At 41.6% G+C, this 15,261-nt stretch overlaps 1 pseudogene; it reads left to right on the top strand.

Annotated features, from left to right (window-relative positions):
- Positions 1 to 408: 408 nt before the first annotated feature.
- On the top strand, positions 409 to 4,743 carry LOC129397799 (uncharacterized; annotated as a pseudogene).
- The last annotated feature ends 10,518 nt before the right edge of the window (positions 4,744 to 15,261 follow it).

The following is a 15,261-nucleotide window of genomic DNA, read 5'->3' as shown; positions in this document are numbered from 1 at the left end:
GGGACATGTGGGAGGACCCTGATGAAGCTGGGGACACTGAGTTTGTAAACTCCGATGAACCTTGTTTGCAAGAAGAACCAGCTTTTCCATCTCCAGTAGTGGCAACATCCCCTCCCTGACCCATGCTGCCATCAGCCTTTGCACCTTTGTCTGAGTAGATGAACCCTGTGCTGCCTGATGTTACAGTGATGGCCTCTCCTGAGGCAATTGCCAGGCAAAAAAAAATGTTGATTCTCCTCAGGAGCCACCCCCAACAACCCTGTTTGCTTCTAGACCTATAATTAGACTAAAGTCCTGGTGAGCCCCTAGAGGTGAGGTTCAGCGTGAGAACTATGAGGTGGAGTGCTATACTCAAAAAGAACTGCTTGAGTTTTCTAATTTATATGAACAGAAATCTGGAGAACAGTCATGGGAATGAATATTAAGGGTATGGGATAATGGTGGAAGAAACATAGAGTTGGATCAGGCTGAATTTATTGATTTGGGCCCACTAAATAGGGACTCTACATTTAATGTTGCAGCTCAGGGAGTTTAAAAAGGTTCTAATAGTTTATTTGCTTGGTTAGCTGAAAGATGGATTAAAAGATGGCCCACTGTGAGTGAGCTGGAAATGCCTGATCTCCCTTGGTTTAATGTAGAGGAAGGGATCCCAAGGCTTAGGGAGATTGGGATGGTGGCGTGGACTAGTCACTTTAGACCCACTCATCCCAGCTGGGAGGGTCCAGAAGATGTACCCTTAGACCAACGCTTTGCGAAATAGATTTGTGAGGGCAGCACCTGCATCTTTGAAGAGCCCTGTAATTGCTCTTACTCTGTATGTCAGATCTAACAGTGGAAACTGCAGGCACCCAACTGAAAATTTAAATACAATGGGAATAATTGGATCCTGAGGTGGTAGGGACCAAGTGGTGGCACTCAACCGTCAAAGGCAAGGTGGGCGTAGCTACTCTAATGGGCAGCAGAGACAAAGCAGCAATAAGAATAGTCTGACTCGTGAAGAGCTCTGGCATTGGCTAATTAATCACGGTGTTCCTAGAAGTGAAATTGTTAGGAAGCCTACTGCATTCCTACTTAATTTATGTAAGCAGAAAACTTTCAGGTCGAATGGACTGAAGACTAATTTGAATTATAAAAACAGAGAATGACAGCACCTCGATCAATTTCCAGACTTGAGCCAGTTTACAGACCCAGAACCCCTTGAAGGAAGGGGAGGCCGGGTCCTCTTGAGGAAGGACCCCACTACATTACCGACAACTTACGCAGTGAATTTTTCTCCCACCCTTCCCCAAGGAGACCTCCAGCCTTTTACCAGGGTAATTGTGCCCTGGGGAAAGGGAAATGATCAGACATTTCGGGGACTACTGGACACTGGCTCCAAGAGCTGACATTGATTCCAGAGGACCCAAAACATCATATGTGGTTCTCCAGTTAAAGTAGGGACTTCTAGGGGTCAGTTAATTAATGGAGTTTTAGCTCATGTCTGACTTACAGTGGGTCCCTGGACTCATCCTGTGGTCATTTCCCCTGTTCCATAATGGATAATTGGCATAGACAGACTTAGCAGCTAGCAGAACCTCTGCATTGGCTCCCTGACTGGTAGGGTGAGGGCTATTATGGTGGGAAAGGCCAAATAGAAGCCATTAGAGCTGCCTCTACCTAGAAAAATAGTAAATCAAAAACAATACCACATCCCTGGAGGGGCTGCAGAGATTAGTACCACCATCAAGGACTTGAAAGATGCAGGGGTGGTGATTCCCACCACATCCCCATTCAACTCTTGCATTTGGCCTGTGCAGAAGATGGATGGATCTTGGAGAATGACAGTGGATTATCATTAAGTTTAACCAAGCACTGACTTCAATTGCAGCTGCTGTACCAGATGTGGTTTCATTGCTTGAGCAAATTAACATATCTCCTGGTACCTGGTATGAGCCATTAACTTGGCAAATGCCTTTTTCTCCATTCCTGTCCAAAAGGTTCACCACAAGCAATTTGCCTTCAGCTGGCAAGGCCAGCAGTATACCTTTACTGTCCTACCTCAGGGGCATATCAAGTCTCCAGCTTTGTGTCAGAATCTTATTCGAAGAGACCTTGATCGGTTTTTGCTTCTGTAATATATCACAGTAGTCCGTTATGTTGATGGCATTATGCTGATTGGATCCAAGGAGCAAGAAGTAGCAAACACACTGGACTTACTGGTGAGACATTTGCATGCCAGAAGATGGGAAATAAATCTGACTAAAATTCAGGGATCTTCTACCTTAGTAAAATTTCTAGAGGTCCAGTGGTGTGGGGCCTGGCGAAATAGTCCTTCTAAGTTGAAGGGTAAGTTACTGCATTTGGCCCCTCCTACAACCAAGAAGGAGGCACAACGCCTAGTGGGCCTACCCGGATTTTGGAGGCAACACATTCCATATTTGGGTGTGTTACTCTGACCCATTTATTGAGTGATCCGAAAGGCTGCCAGTTTTGAGTGGGGTTCAGAACAGGAGAAGGCTCGGCAACAGGTCCAGGCTGCTGTGAAAGCTGCGCTGCCACTTGGGCCATATGACTCACCAGATCCAATGGTGCTTGAGGTGTCAGTGGCAGATACGAATGCTGTGTGGAGTCTTTTGCAGGCCCCCATAGGTGAATCACGGTAAAGGCCTCTAGGATTTTGGAACAGGGCCCTGCCATCTTCTGCAGATAATTACTCTCCTTTTGAGAGACAGCTCTTGTCTTGTTACTGGGCTTTGGTGGAAACTGATTGACTACGGCTCATGAAGTCACCATGCATCCTAAACTGCCTATCATGAACCGGGTGCTTTCTGGCCCATCTAGTTATAAAGTGAGTCATGTACAGCAGCATTCCATCATCAAATGGAAGTGGCATATATGTGGTCAGGCTTGAGCAGGTCCTGAAGGCACAAATAAGTTACATGAGAAAGTGGCTCAAATGCCCATGGTCTCCACTCCTGCCACCCTGCCTTCTCTTCTCCAGCCTGCACCGATGGCCTCATGGGGAGTTCCCTATGATCAGTTGACAGAGGAAGAGAAGACTAGGGCCTGGTTCACAGATGGTTCTGCATGATATGCAGGCACCACCTGAAAGTGGACAGCTGCAGCACTACAGCCCCTTTCTAGGACATCCCTAAAGGACAGCGGTGAAGCCAAATCTTCCCAGTGGGCAACACTTCAAGCAGTGCATCTGGTTGCGCACTTTGCATGGAAGTAGAAATGGCCACATGTGCAATTATATACTGATTAATGGGCCGTAGCCAATGGTTTGGCTGGATGGTCAGGGACTTGGAAGAAGCATGATTGGAAAATTGGTGACAAAGAAATTTGGGGAAGAGGTATGTTGATGGGCCTCTCTGAGTGGTGAAAAACTGTGAAGACATTTGCATCCCATGTGAGTGCTCACCAATGGATGATTTCAGCAGAGGAGGATTTTAATAATCAAGTGGATAACCCCTTCTGTGGATGCCACTCAGCCTCTTTCCCCCAGCCACCCCTGTCATCGCCCAATGGGCCCATGAACAAAGTGGCCATGGGGGCAGGAATGGAGGTTACAGATGGGCTCAACAAAATGGACTTCCACTCCCGAAGGCTGACTTGACTACAGCTACTGCTGAATGCCCAATTTGCCACCAGCAGAGACCAACACTGAGCCCTTGATATGGCACCATTCCTTGGGGTGATCAGCCAGCCACCTGGTGGCAGGTTGATTATATTGGACCTCTTCCATCATGGAAAGGGCAGAGGTTTGTCCTCACTGGAATAGACACTTACTCCAGATATGGGTTTGTCTATCCCGCACGCAATGCTTCTGCCAAGACTAACACCCGTGGACTCACAGAATGCCTTATCCACTGTCGTGATATTCCACACAGCATTGCCTCTGACCAAGGCACTCACTTTATGGCTAAAGAAGTGCAGCAGTGGGCTTATGCTCACGGAATTCACTGGCCTTACCTTGTTCCCCATCATCCTGAAGGAGCTGGATTGACAGAATGGTGGAATGACCTTTCGAAGTCACAATTACGATGCCAACTAGGTGACAAAACTTTGCAGGGCTGGGGCAAAGTTCTCCAGAAGGCCGTGTGTGCTCTGAATCAGTATCCAATGTATGGTAGTGTTTTTCCCATACCCAGGATTCATGCGTCCAGGAATCAAGGGGAGGAAGTGGAAGTGGCACCACTCACCATCACCCCTAGTGATCCACTAGCAACATTTTTGCTTCCTGTTCCTGCAACATTACTTTCTGCTGGCCTAGAGGTCTTAGTTCCAGAGGGAGGTACGCTGCCACCAGGAGACACAACAATGATTCCATTAAATTGGAAGTTAAGATTGCCACCTGGACACTTTGGGCTCCTGCTACCTTTAAGTCAACAGGCTAAGAAGGAAGTTACAGTGTTGGCTGCGGTGATTGATCCAGACTATCAAGATTAAATCAATATACTACTCCATAATGGAGGTAAGGAAGAGTATGCATGGAATACAGGAGATCCATTAGGGTGTCTCTTAGTATTACCATGCCCTGTGATAAAGGTCAAAGGGAAACTACAACAGTTCAATCCAGGCAGGACTACAAATGGCCCAGATCCGTCAGGAATGAAGGTTTGGGTCACTCCACTAGGAAAGAAACCACAGCCTGCTGAGGTGCTTGCTGAAGGCAAAGAAAATATCAAATGGGTAGTAGAAGAATGTAGTCATCAAGACCAGCTACTACCACATGACCAGCTGCAGCAACGAGGAATATAGCTCTCATGAATATTTCTCCCTTCTTTTGTTAAAAAACATGTTTGTGCGTGTATACACTTCACTAAGAAAATGTCATTTTATTTCCTTTTCCTTTATCATGTGACATAAGATTTATTGACTTCATGGCAGCATTTAAGTATCGTTAACTTTATGTAAGAGTATTTGGATTGGGGATTGGTGCATTTCCGGTTGTACAAAGGATAGTTGTATTATGTTAGGGGTAATTATGACCTTATTATTGTCTTTATTTGAAGATTATGTATGATCTCAGGAGATGCATATGGGTTCAAGTTGACAAGGGGTGGACTTGTGATGGTTAATACTGAGTGTCAACTTGGTTGGATTGAAGGATGCAAAGTATTGTTCCTGGGTGTGTCTGTGAGGGTGTCGCCAGAGATTAACATTTAAGTCAGGGGGCTGGGGAAGACAGACCTACCCTTAATCTGGTGGGCACAATCTAGTCAGCTGCCAGTGAACATAATGCAGGCAGAAAATCCTGAAAAGGTGAGACTGGCCTAGCCTCCCAGCCTCCATCTTTCTCCCATGCTGGATGCTTCCTGCTCTCAAACATCAGACTCCAAGTTCTTCAGTTTTGAGACTCAGACTGACTCTCCTTGCTCCTTAAGCTTGCAGACAGCCTATTGTGGGACCTTCTGATCGTGTAAGTTAATACTTAATAAACTCCCCTTTATATATATATATATTATATATATATAATATATATAATATATATAATATATATAATATATATTATATATATATAATATATATAATATATATTATATATATAATATATATAATATATATTATATATATACTATATATATATATAATATATATATGTATGTATCCTGTCTCCTATTAGTTCTGTCCCTCTAGGGAACCCTGACTAATACATCTGGTTTCCCAATATTGGTGGATTGTCTTCCAGGTGAGAATAAATCTAACTTTTCATTGGGAAAAGCCAGCAGTTTCTCCAAGTGCTGGGAGGTAGAATATAGTCTTAAAACATTAATAATCTATAAATAGAAAATATTAACTGTTGTCTCCTCACAGATTTGGGGAGGAATATTGCTGGAAATTAATCCACTTCTTAATTCAATTTTCAGTGAGCAGTGGTTTTCTTTTAGACCTAAACTGCTCTTATAAAAACAGCAAAACTCATAAGTGGAGAGGGAGGCCAGGGGATGGGGATGATAAAAGAAAATAAGAAAAAAAAAAAAAAAACAACCCTAAAGGTTTCACATTAATAGCTTGTGACTTTTAAAATTAATATCTTTTTCCAAAAAGATATGATTTTGCATTAAGTATACGACTTCAAAACTTTTGCCACACTATTTAGTGTTGTTTTATCATACATCCTGTAGTTAATATTTTCCACAAAATAACAACTTTCTCATTTCAATTCTCCAGCCTCAGCCTCCCCAGTAGCTGGGATTACAGGCGCCTGCCACCACGTCCAGCAAATTTTTGTATTTTTAGTAGAGACAGGGTTTCACAATATTGGCTAGGGTAGTCTGGAACTCCTGACCTCAAGTGATCCAGCTGCCTCGGCCTCCCAAAGTGCTGGGATTACAGGCATGAGCCACCGCGCCCAGGCTCAAGTACGCTTATTTTAGCCTAGATAAGGTTTGCCTTTTGCCTTTAAAGTCCTATTAATCAAGTGCCCTGATGAGCTACTGGGGGAAAATGAGAAGGTAGAGTATGTTCATATTCATGTGACCTGTTACTTTCTTAAAGAATGAATTTTCATATTACGTTTTTATTGCTTCCGTGAATATCACGTGCTAAAAGCCTTATTGTGTAAAATGAGTACCTCTTTGCAGATTATATAATATTATTTGAATCTTAAAACTCTGAAAGTACTAATTATAAAGTGTGGTCATGTGATGAGAAAATAAAACTGCTTCTCTTATTACTGTATTGCATTGCTCACAACATTATAAATTGATACAACCCTTTTAAAAAAGCAAGTTTGCAATACTCCAAAAATGATTCAGCTTTAACAGCTCCATGAGCCAGTAATTCAACTTTTGAGAACTGAAATGAGGAAATAATCTAAAATATGGAATGCTATGTTCATGAAAATGTCCATTGTCATGTTATTTATAATAATATAAAATTGGAAGCAAGAAGAAAAAAATTGGAAGCAAGGTAAATGCTAAAAATAGAAAACTTGTAACTTTAGTTATAATATAAAACAGGAAGCAACCTTTATGTTTGAAATACAGGGGCCAGGCGCGGTGGCTCACGCCTGTAATCCAAGCACTTTGGGAGGCCGAGGCAGGCAAATTGCCTGAGCTCAGGAGTTCGAGACCAGCCTGGGCAATGCGGTGAAACCCCGTCTCTACTAAAACACAGAAAAAAAAAAAATTAGCCAGATGTGGTGGCGTGTGCCTGTAATCCCAGCTACTCAGGAGGCTGAGACAGGAGAATCACTGGAACTCGGGAGGCAGAGGTTGCAGTGAGCCAAGATTGCACCACTGCAATCCAGCCTGGGTGACAGAGTGAGATGCCGTCTCAAAAAACAAACAAACAAACAAAAAAAAAAACAAAAAAAAAGGAATGGGGGAATGATATACAGAAGGTCCCCAACATCTTAGTTCTATTTAGATGTTAAAACCAATCCATGTACCAAGGACTTTTTTTTCTTTTTTTTTTTTTGAGATGGAGTCTCACTCTGTTGCCCAGGCTGGAGTGCAGTTGTGCAATCTCTGCTCACTGCAACCTCCGCCTCCCAGGTTCAAGCGATTCTCCTGCCTTAGCCTCCCAAGTAGCTGGGACTACAGGCGTGTGCCACCTTGGCTGGCTAATTTTTGAATTTTTAGTAGAGATGGTGTTTCACCGTATTAGCCAGGTTGGTCTCAAACTCCTGACCTTGTGATCTGCCCACCTCGGCCTCCCAAAGTGCTGGGATTACAGATGTGAGCCGCCGCCACACACATACAGTTTTAGAGGTAGTATTTGGTTCACTATAAAAAACACAGGGGACTTTTATTGGGGTGGGTTTTTTTCAAGTTAAAAAAAGTTGACCTGAATGTACATTTGCTATTAAAACACACAATGGGTTAGCCATCTTCCACTGAATTAAATTACTTTAGTCTATAGAATTTGCATCAAATGTAGTATAAAAACTGCATAAATGTTCATGCTGCTTTTTGCATTCATCTGTTTTGTTTTGCTTTTTTCTGACATGGAGTCTGACTCACTCTCTTGCCCAGGCTGGAGTGCAGTGATCTTGACTCACTGCAACCTCCGTCTCCTGGGTTCAAGCAATGCTCCTGCCTCGGCCTCCCGAATACCTGGGACTACACGTGTGTGCCACTATCCCTGGTTATTTTTTTTTATTTTTAGTAGAGTCGGGGTTTCACCATGTTGGCCAGGCTGGTCTTGAACCCCTGACCTCAAGTGATCCACCCACCTCAGCCTCCCAAAGTGCTGGGATTACAGGCGTGAGCCACTGCACCTGGCTGCATTCATCTGTTTTAATTCAGTATTTTGACTAACCAAGCTACTTTCATGGCACTCTTATCAAATGCTCACCCTAAACATGTCTGTGGGTTATCATGTTTATACTTTCAGTTATGTTAAACTCTGGTTGTAGCCTACATTATTGTGTATTTTGCAAATGAGGGGTTGGTTATATCTTTCTACTCTCTTTTCTGTTATGTAGAAACTAATGCTAAAAGAACTGTTTTCCCCAAACCCAAGGTCAAGAGCAGCTTGCTTTTACAATAGAGATCCTGAAAATTCCCCACGAAGGTAAATGGTTCCAAATCTAAATATCTAAAATAACTAGATATATTTGGTTCTTTCACATTTTCCTCAAATTTGTTTCAGAGTAATGCGATACGACCCACACTTCAAGTTAATGAGAATTTAGTTTTATCTTGCTTTCAAACAACTAAATTAGGCCGTGATAGCTCATGCCTTTGAGTACATTTATTTGCAACTCAAAAGTACTTGGACTTAGTAACATGGAAATATGTTAGTTCACTTAATTTATTAGGAAATAAGGAAAGAGAAAGATTATGTATCTTCTTAAGATCTTTCATTGAGCATTGTAGACAGCTACTCTCATTTCCTGAACAAAAGACTATGCCAGAAAACAGAACTGGGGCATCAGTGCTGTATCCATACAGCTAGTCATTCAGTTCCCCAACATCCCATGCTCCTTCCCACATTAACACCTTGGTCAGAAGAAGGTGACATTTACAGCTTAGGTGACACTACCATGTTGCAGTTGGTTAAGCAAGCACAGGGCCTGCCAGTATTTTTTTTTTTTTTTTTTTTTTTTGGAGACGGAGTCTCGCTCCTTTGCTAGGCTGGCGTGCAGTGGCGCGATCTCGGCTCACTGCAACCTGCACCTCCCAGGTTCAAGCGGTTCTCCTGCCTCAGCCTCCTGAGTAGCTAGGACTGCAGGCACATGCCACCATGGCCAGCTAATTTTTGTATTTTTAGTAGAGACAGGGTTTCACCATGTTGGCCAAGATGGTCTCGATCTCTTGAGCTCATGATCTGCCTGCCTTGGCCTCCCAAAATGCTGGGATTACAGGCGTGAGCCACTGCGCCTGGGGCCTGCCAGTATTTTTTTAAGCAAGTATTTCTTAAACAAATATTTTATTTGGGGATATTTAAATTATTCAAACTTCCAAGCACAGGAAAAATTGTATTAATATTTTCATATGGCCTAATATATAATTTGCATTATTCAAATTCATGTTAAATGCATCCATATTGTACCCATGTATATTAATCTATTTATGCATTTTTGTCTTAATAATACAAACAGATCACATTCAACAGTCATTTGGTTTTTTTCAGGGAACAGAGTTGAACCAAATTCTTTGACTAGATGCCATAATCTATTTAATTACACCCCGATAATGGAGGAATTGGTTGTTTTGATATTTATTTATTTACTTATTTTTTGAGATGGAGTTTCACTCTCGTGGCCCAGGCTGGAGTGCAATGGCGCAATTTTGGCTCACTGCAACCTCCACCTCCTGAGTTCAAGCAATTCTCCTGCCTCAGCCTCCTGAGTAGCTGAGATTACGGGCGCATGCCACCATGTCCAGCTAATTTTTGTATTTTTAGTAGAAACGGGTTTCACCATGTTGGCCAGGGTGGTCTCGAACTCCTGACCTCAGGTGATCTGCCTGCCTCAGCATTCCAAAGTGCAGGGATTACAGGTGTGAGCCACCGCGCCTGGTCCAGTGTTTTGGTGTTATAAACAATGCTGTTGTGAACATTCTTGTGAACATTTATATATTTGAATGGTAAATACCATGAAATCAGGGAATCAAAGGGCATATGCAGATAACATTTTGTTCAATATTGTGAAATTGCCTGCCAGAGATACACTAATTTATACTCTGGTCAACATCACTCCTAAAAAAGTGCCCATTTCCCCATATTTGGGCAGCAGGGGCTGACTGAGACATGCATTCAATATCGTTTTAGACCTAGAACCAAACCCTGATTAGAAATATCTGCTTACCAAGCAAAAGGAAGAGGGATGTACCATTCCTGCCTTTTTGACTTTTTATTTATTCAATTAAAAAATTTTGAACACTTTATTTATTTATATAAAAGGCTGTGAGAACATTGCTAAAGTGCATTTCAGTACCTCTCCTGTTGTTTCATATGTTCCTTCTCTATTTTATTTTTCTCCTTTGCACTTAGTAACTACTATCTTTAACTTATTTGTTAATAGAAGTATAGAATATAGGAATACAGAATAATATACATTTACTTTTACATTATTAAGGTCATATGCTTAAGATGTTATTTTATAAGTTTTTCTTCCTCTTAATATTTCTTTGAGATAGCTTCTTGGCTGTACAGAAATTTCCTCCTCATTCATTTTAACTTCTACTTAGCCTGACATATTTTAGATGTACCTTCATATATTTATCCCTTCTCATATTAATATCCATTTAGGATTGTCTTTGATCATTCCTGACTTTTAAGACAGCAAATTCCAAGCTTTTGTGCATGTGTGTGCATATGGATATGTATGTAGGCACAACATGGCTTAAATATGCCACTACTCTATTGAATCTAGTTGTTTTGGAGCCCCAGGAGCTAAGTGCAGTTCTGAGTCCTGTATCCTGGCATTGGGCTTCAAGAGATCAGACAGAGTCCCATTTTGTTGATTAGCTGAAGCCCCAAGCAAAGATGCTTTAGCCCCAAGCAAAGATGCTTTAGCAACCTGGCTTATGTGACTCTGAGACATGCTCATTGTATTTGCAGTTTTAGTAGCAAAGTTTGGCATTTCAGGAAAGTATTAATAAGTGAAAGACATTGACCAAAAAGAGACTCAAGGTTAAAAACAAAACAAACAACAATAACAATAATGGTGTTCTAAGGGCCAATCTCAATTGGCAGAAATTCATTCACTGAAGAAACATTTATTGAGTGTTTCAATATGCCTGACTCTGCCCTGGGAGATAACAATGGTGAAAAGAACAGTAAAAATCCCTATCCTCACTGAACATATTGGGAAGGGAAATGGACAATAAATTAAATGAGAAAAACATATTGTGAGTTAGATAGTGATCAGTGCTAAGAAGAAAAATAAGGCAGGAAAAGGAAATGGAAAGAGCCAGGATTTACAGACGAGTTCTCCTCAAGTGATAATTGAGTAAAGATCTGAGGTAGTTAGGTGCATGCTGGAGGAAAAGTATTCCAGGCAGAGGGAACTGCAAGGGCAAAGGACTCAAGCTGGAGCATGCCTGGTGTTCAGGGATTGGCAGAGGCCAGTGGCCAGAGTGTGCTGAGGGAAAAGGAGGGTAGCAGGAGATGAGGTTAGAGAAGAACAGGGGCCAGATCATGCAGGAACTCGAAGTTTGTGGTGACAAATTTAGCTTTAACTCTGACTGAGATAGTCACTGAAGGGTTTTGAGCAGACAAGTCTCAGGAGCCTTTGAAATGATCACTTCCCAGTATGGAGCATGACACTACTGTTTTACGGGGAGAAAGACATTCCAGAGAGAAGAATTTTAGAAAACTGAACAGTTTTCATGAGTTTTATATTCTTTCATGCATGTATGGGTGAGCAGAATGCTTCAAGAATAATTATAGAAGTGGTTTGATAGTAATTACTGGAATTTATACAGAAAATGGACTTATGATGTTTAGAAGGTATAGTACAGAGGATTCAGCTAAAGTAGGATGTTTTTACTTTTTATTTATCTATTTGCTTATTTATTTATTTATTTGGAGATGGAGTCTCGCTCTGTTGTCCAGGCTGGAGTGTAGTGGCATGATCTCAGCTCACTGCAACCTCTGCTGGGTTCAAGCAATTCTCCTGCCTCAGCCTCCTGAGTGACTGGGACTACAGGCACCTGCCGCCATGCCCGGCTAATTTTTTGTATTTTAGTAGAGACAGGGTTTCACTGCGTTGTCCAGGCTGGTCTCGAACTCCTGAGCTCAGGCAGTCTGCCTGCCTCGGCCTCCCAAAGTGCTAGGATGACAGACGTGAGCCAGGAAGTTTATACTTTTTAACCTTTTTCCTGTTTGCCCTAAAAATACTCACTGGTGGGGCTTGTGGCTGTGGTGTTTACTGGAGATAAGTTTGCCACAAAATAGCATGCGTTTATTATTTTCACATTGCTCTAGCATATTGACTTTGGAAACAAAATACATCATTCTATTCATAGCATTCTGTTTTTAGTAGTGGTATTTCCACTTATAAAATATAGTAATTCTCGATCGCCGAAAACATCAAATGCTAGAAAGTGTAGCATTCCTATCATGGTAACATTGTTCTCCAACAGCTACTGGACAACGATTCATTTGACTAATCCAATTTTTCTGAAATAGACGATTCTGATGATTCAGACGATTCGGATGTTAGCTCTGTTTAGAAATAACTTCACTAACAGTTTTTATATTTCATTTTCACATTGAAAATTGGTCAGATTTGCTTCAGCCTCAAAGAGCGTGCTTACGTAAAATTAAATGAGTGCTGGTAGCAAGCTGCACTGTTTTTCTTTCTAAATGGGAAAGGGGTTGACTTTTAAAAATATATCTAGAGGATACAAGTGCAGATTTTTTTACTTGCGTATATTGCATAAAGTCTGAGCTTTGAGAATGTACTCATCACCTGTAGTGTAAACATTGTTCCCAATAGGTAGGTAAATTTTTTTTTTTTGAGACAGAGTTTCCTTCTTGTTGCCCAGGCTAGAGTGCGTTGGTGTGATCTCGGCTCACCACAAACTCCGCCTCCCGAGTTCAAGCAATTCTCCTGCCTCAGCCTCCTGAGTAGCTGGGATTACAGGCCTGTGCCACCATGCCTGGCTAATTTTGTATTTTCAATAGAGCCGGGGTTTCTCCATGTTGATCAGGCTGGTCTCGAACTCCCGACCTCAGGTGATCCGCCCTCCTCAGCCTCCCAAAGTGCTGGGATTACAAGCGTGAGCCACCGCGCCCGGCTGATAGGTAACTTTCCAACCCTCACCCTACTTCCACCTTCCCACCTTCTGTAGTCTCCAATATCTGTTATTCCACTCTGTGTGTCCATGTCTACTCATTGTTTAGTTCCTACTTATGTGTGGCATTTGACTTTCTGTTTCTGAATTATTTCACTTAGGATAATGGTCTCCAATTCCATCGTGTTGCTGAAGAAGACATGATTTTATTTTTTCTGTGGCTGAGTAGTATTCCATGGTGTGTGTGTGTGTGTATATACATATATATATCGCATTTTCTTTATGCAGTCCTCCCATGATGAATACTTATGTTGATTCTATCTCTTTGTCATTGTCAATAGTGCTGTGATAAACATCGGAGAGCAGGTATCTTTTTGATACAATAATTTCTGTCCCTTTAAGTATATACCCAGTAGTGGGGTTGCTGAATTGAAAGGTAGTTCTATTTTTAGTTCTTTGAGAATCTCCATATAGTTTTCCATAGAGGTTGTATTAATTTATATTCCACCAACAGCATATAAGCATTCCCCTTTCCCTGCATCCTCACTAACATCTGTTGTTTTTAGACATTTTTATAATAGCCATTCTGACTGGTGTAAGATGGTATCTCAGTATGGTTTTAATTTACATTTCTGTGATGATTAGTGACGTTGAACATTTTTTTATATGGCTCTTAGCCATTTGTATGTCTCCTTTTGAAAAATATCTGTTCATGTTCATTGCCCACTTTTTTTTTTTTCTTTGAGATGGGGTTTTGCTCTTGTTGCCCAGGCTGGAGTGCAATGGCGTGATCTCGGCTCACTGCAACCTCTGCCTCCCGGTTCAAGCGATTCTCCTGCCTCGGCCTCCCCAGTAGCTGGGATTACAGACACGTGCCACCACACCTGGCTAATTTTGTATTTTTGGTAAAGATGGGTTTTCACTATGTTGGCCAAGCTGGTCTCAAACTCCTGATATCAGGTGATCTGCACGCCTCGGCCTCCCAAAGTGCTGGGATTACAGGAGTGAGACACTGTGCCTGGTCACAGAAGCACTTTAGTTTAATTAAGTTTCATTTCTATTTTTGTTTTTATTGTGTTTGCTTTTGAGGATTTGGTCATACATTCCTTGCGTGGGTCAATGTTCAGAAGAGTTTTTCCTTTTTATAGGATTTTTAGTTTCAGGTCTTATGTTTAGGTCTTTAATCCATCTTGAGTTAATTTTTGTATATGCTGAGAGATAGGGGCACAGTTTCATTCTTATGTGTATGACTATCCAATTTTCCCCAGCACCATTTACTGAATAGAGTGTCATTTCCCCAGTGTATATGTTTTTTGACTTTGTAAAGATCAGTTGGTTGTAGCTTTATTTCTGGGTTCTCTGATCTGTTCCATTCATCTATGTGTCTATTTGTATGCCAATAACATGCTGTTTTGGTTAATATAGCCTGGTAGTATAATTTGAAGTCAGATAATGTGAGCCTGTAGCTTTATTCTCTTCACTTAGGATTGCTTTGGCTATTTTGGCAAATATTTTTTGGTTCCATATGAATTTTAGAATTTTTTTGCTAATTTTGTGAAAAATGATGTTAGTAATTTGATAGGGATTTTATTGAATCTGTAGATCGCTTTGGGCAGTATGGTCATTTTAATGATATCAGTCCTTTCATTCTATGAGCATGGGATCCTTTTCTATTTGTACTGTCTAGTGTGTGTGTGTGTGTGTGTGTGTGTGTGTGTATGTGATGGAGTCTCTCTCTGTCACCCAGGCTGGAGTGCAGTGGCACGATCTCAGCTCACTGCAACCTCTGCCTCTTAAGTAGCTGGGACTACAGGCATTCATCACCATGCCTGGCTAATTTTTGTATTTTTAGTAGAGACAGGGTTTCACCATGTTGGCCATGCTGGTCTTGAACTCCTGACTTCAAGCGATCCACCTGCCTCAGACTCCTAAAGTGCTGGGATTACAGGCATGAGCCACCATGCCCAGCCGTCCTATCTACATTTCTTTCATCCATGTTTTGTAGTTCTCCCTGTAGAGATCTTTCCCCTCCTTGGTAAACTATATCTCTCAATATTTAATTTATTTATTTTTGTAGCTATTG

The sequence above is a fragment of the Pan paniscus genome, chromosome 1 (assembly GCF_029289425.2).
Source record: "Pan paniscus chromosome 1, NHGRI_mPanPan1-v2.0_pri, whole genome shotgun sequence".
NCBI lineage: Eukaryota > Metazoa > Chordata > Mammalia > Primates > Hominidae > Pan > Pan paniscus.
Note: the sequence above shows the minus strand (reverse complement) of the source record. Positions and strands in the feature narration are given on the sequence as shown.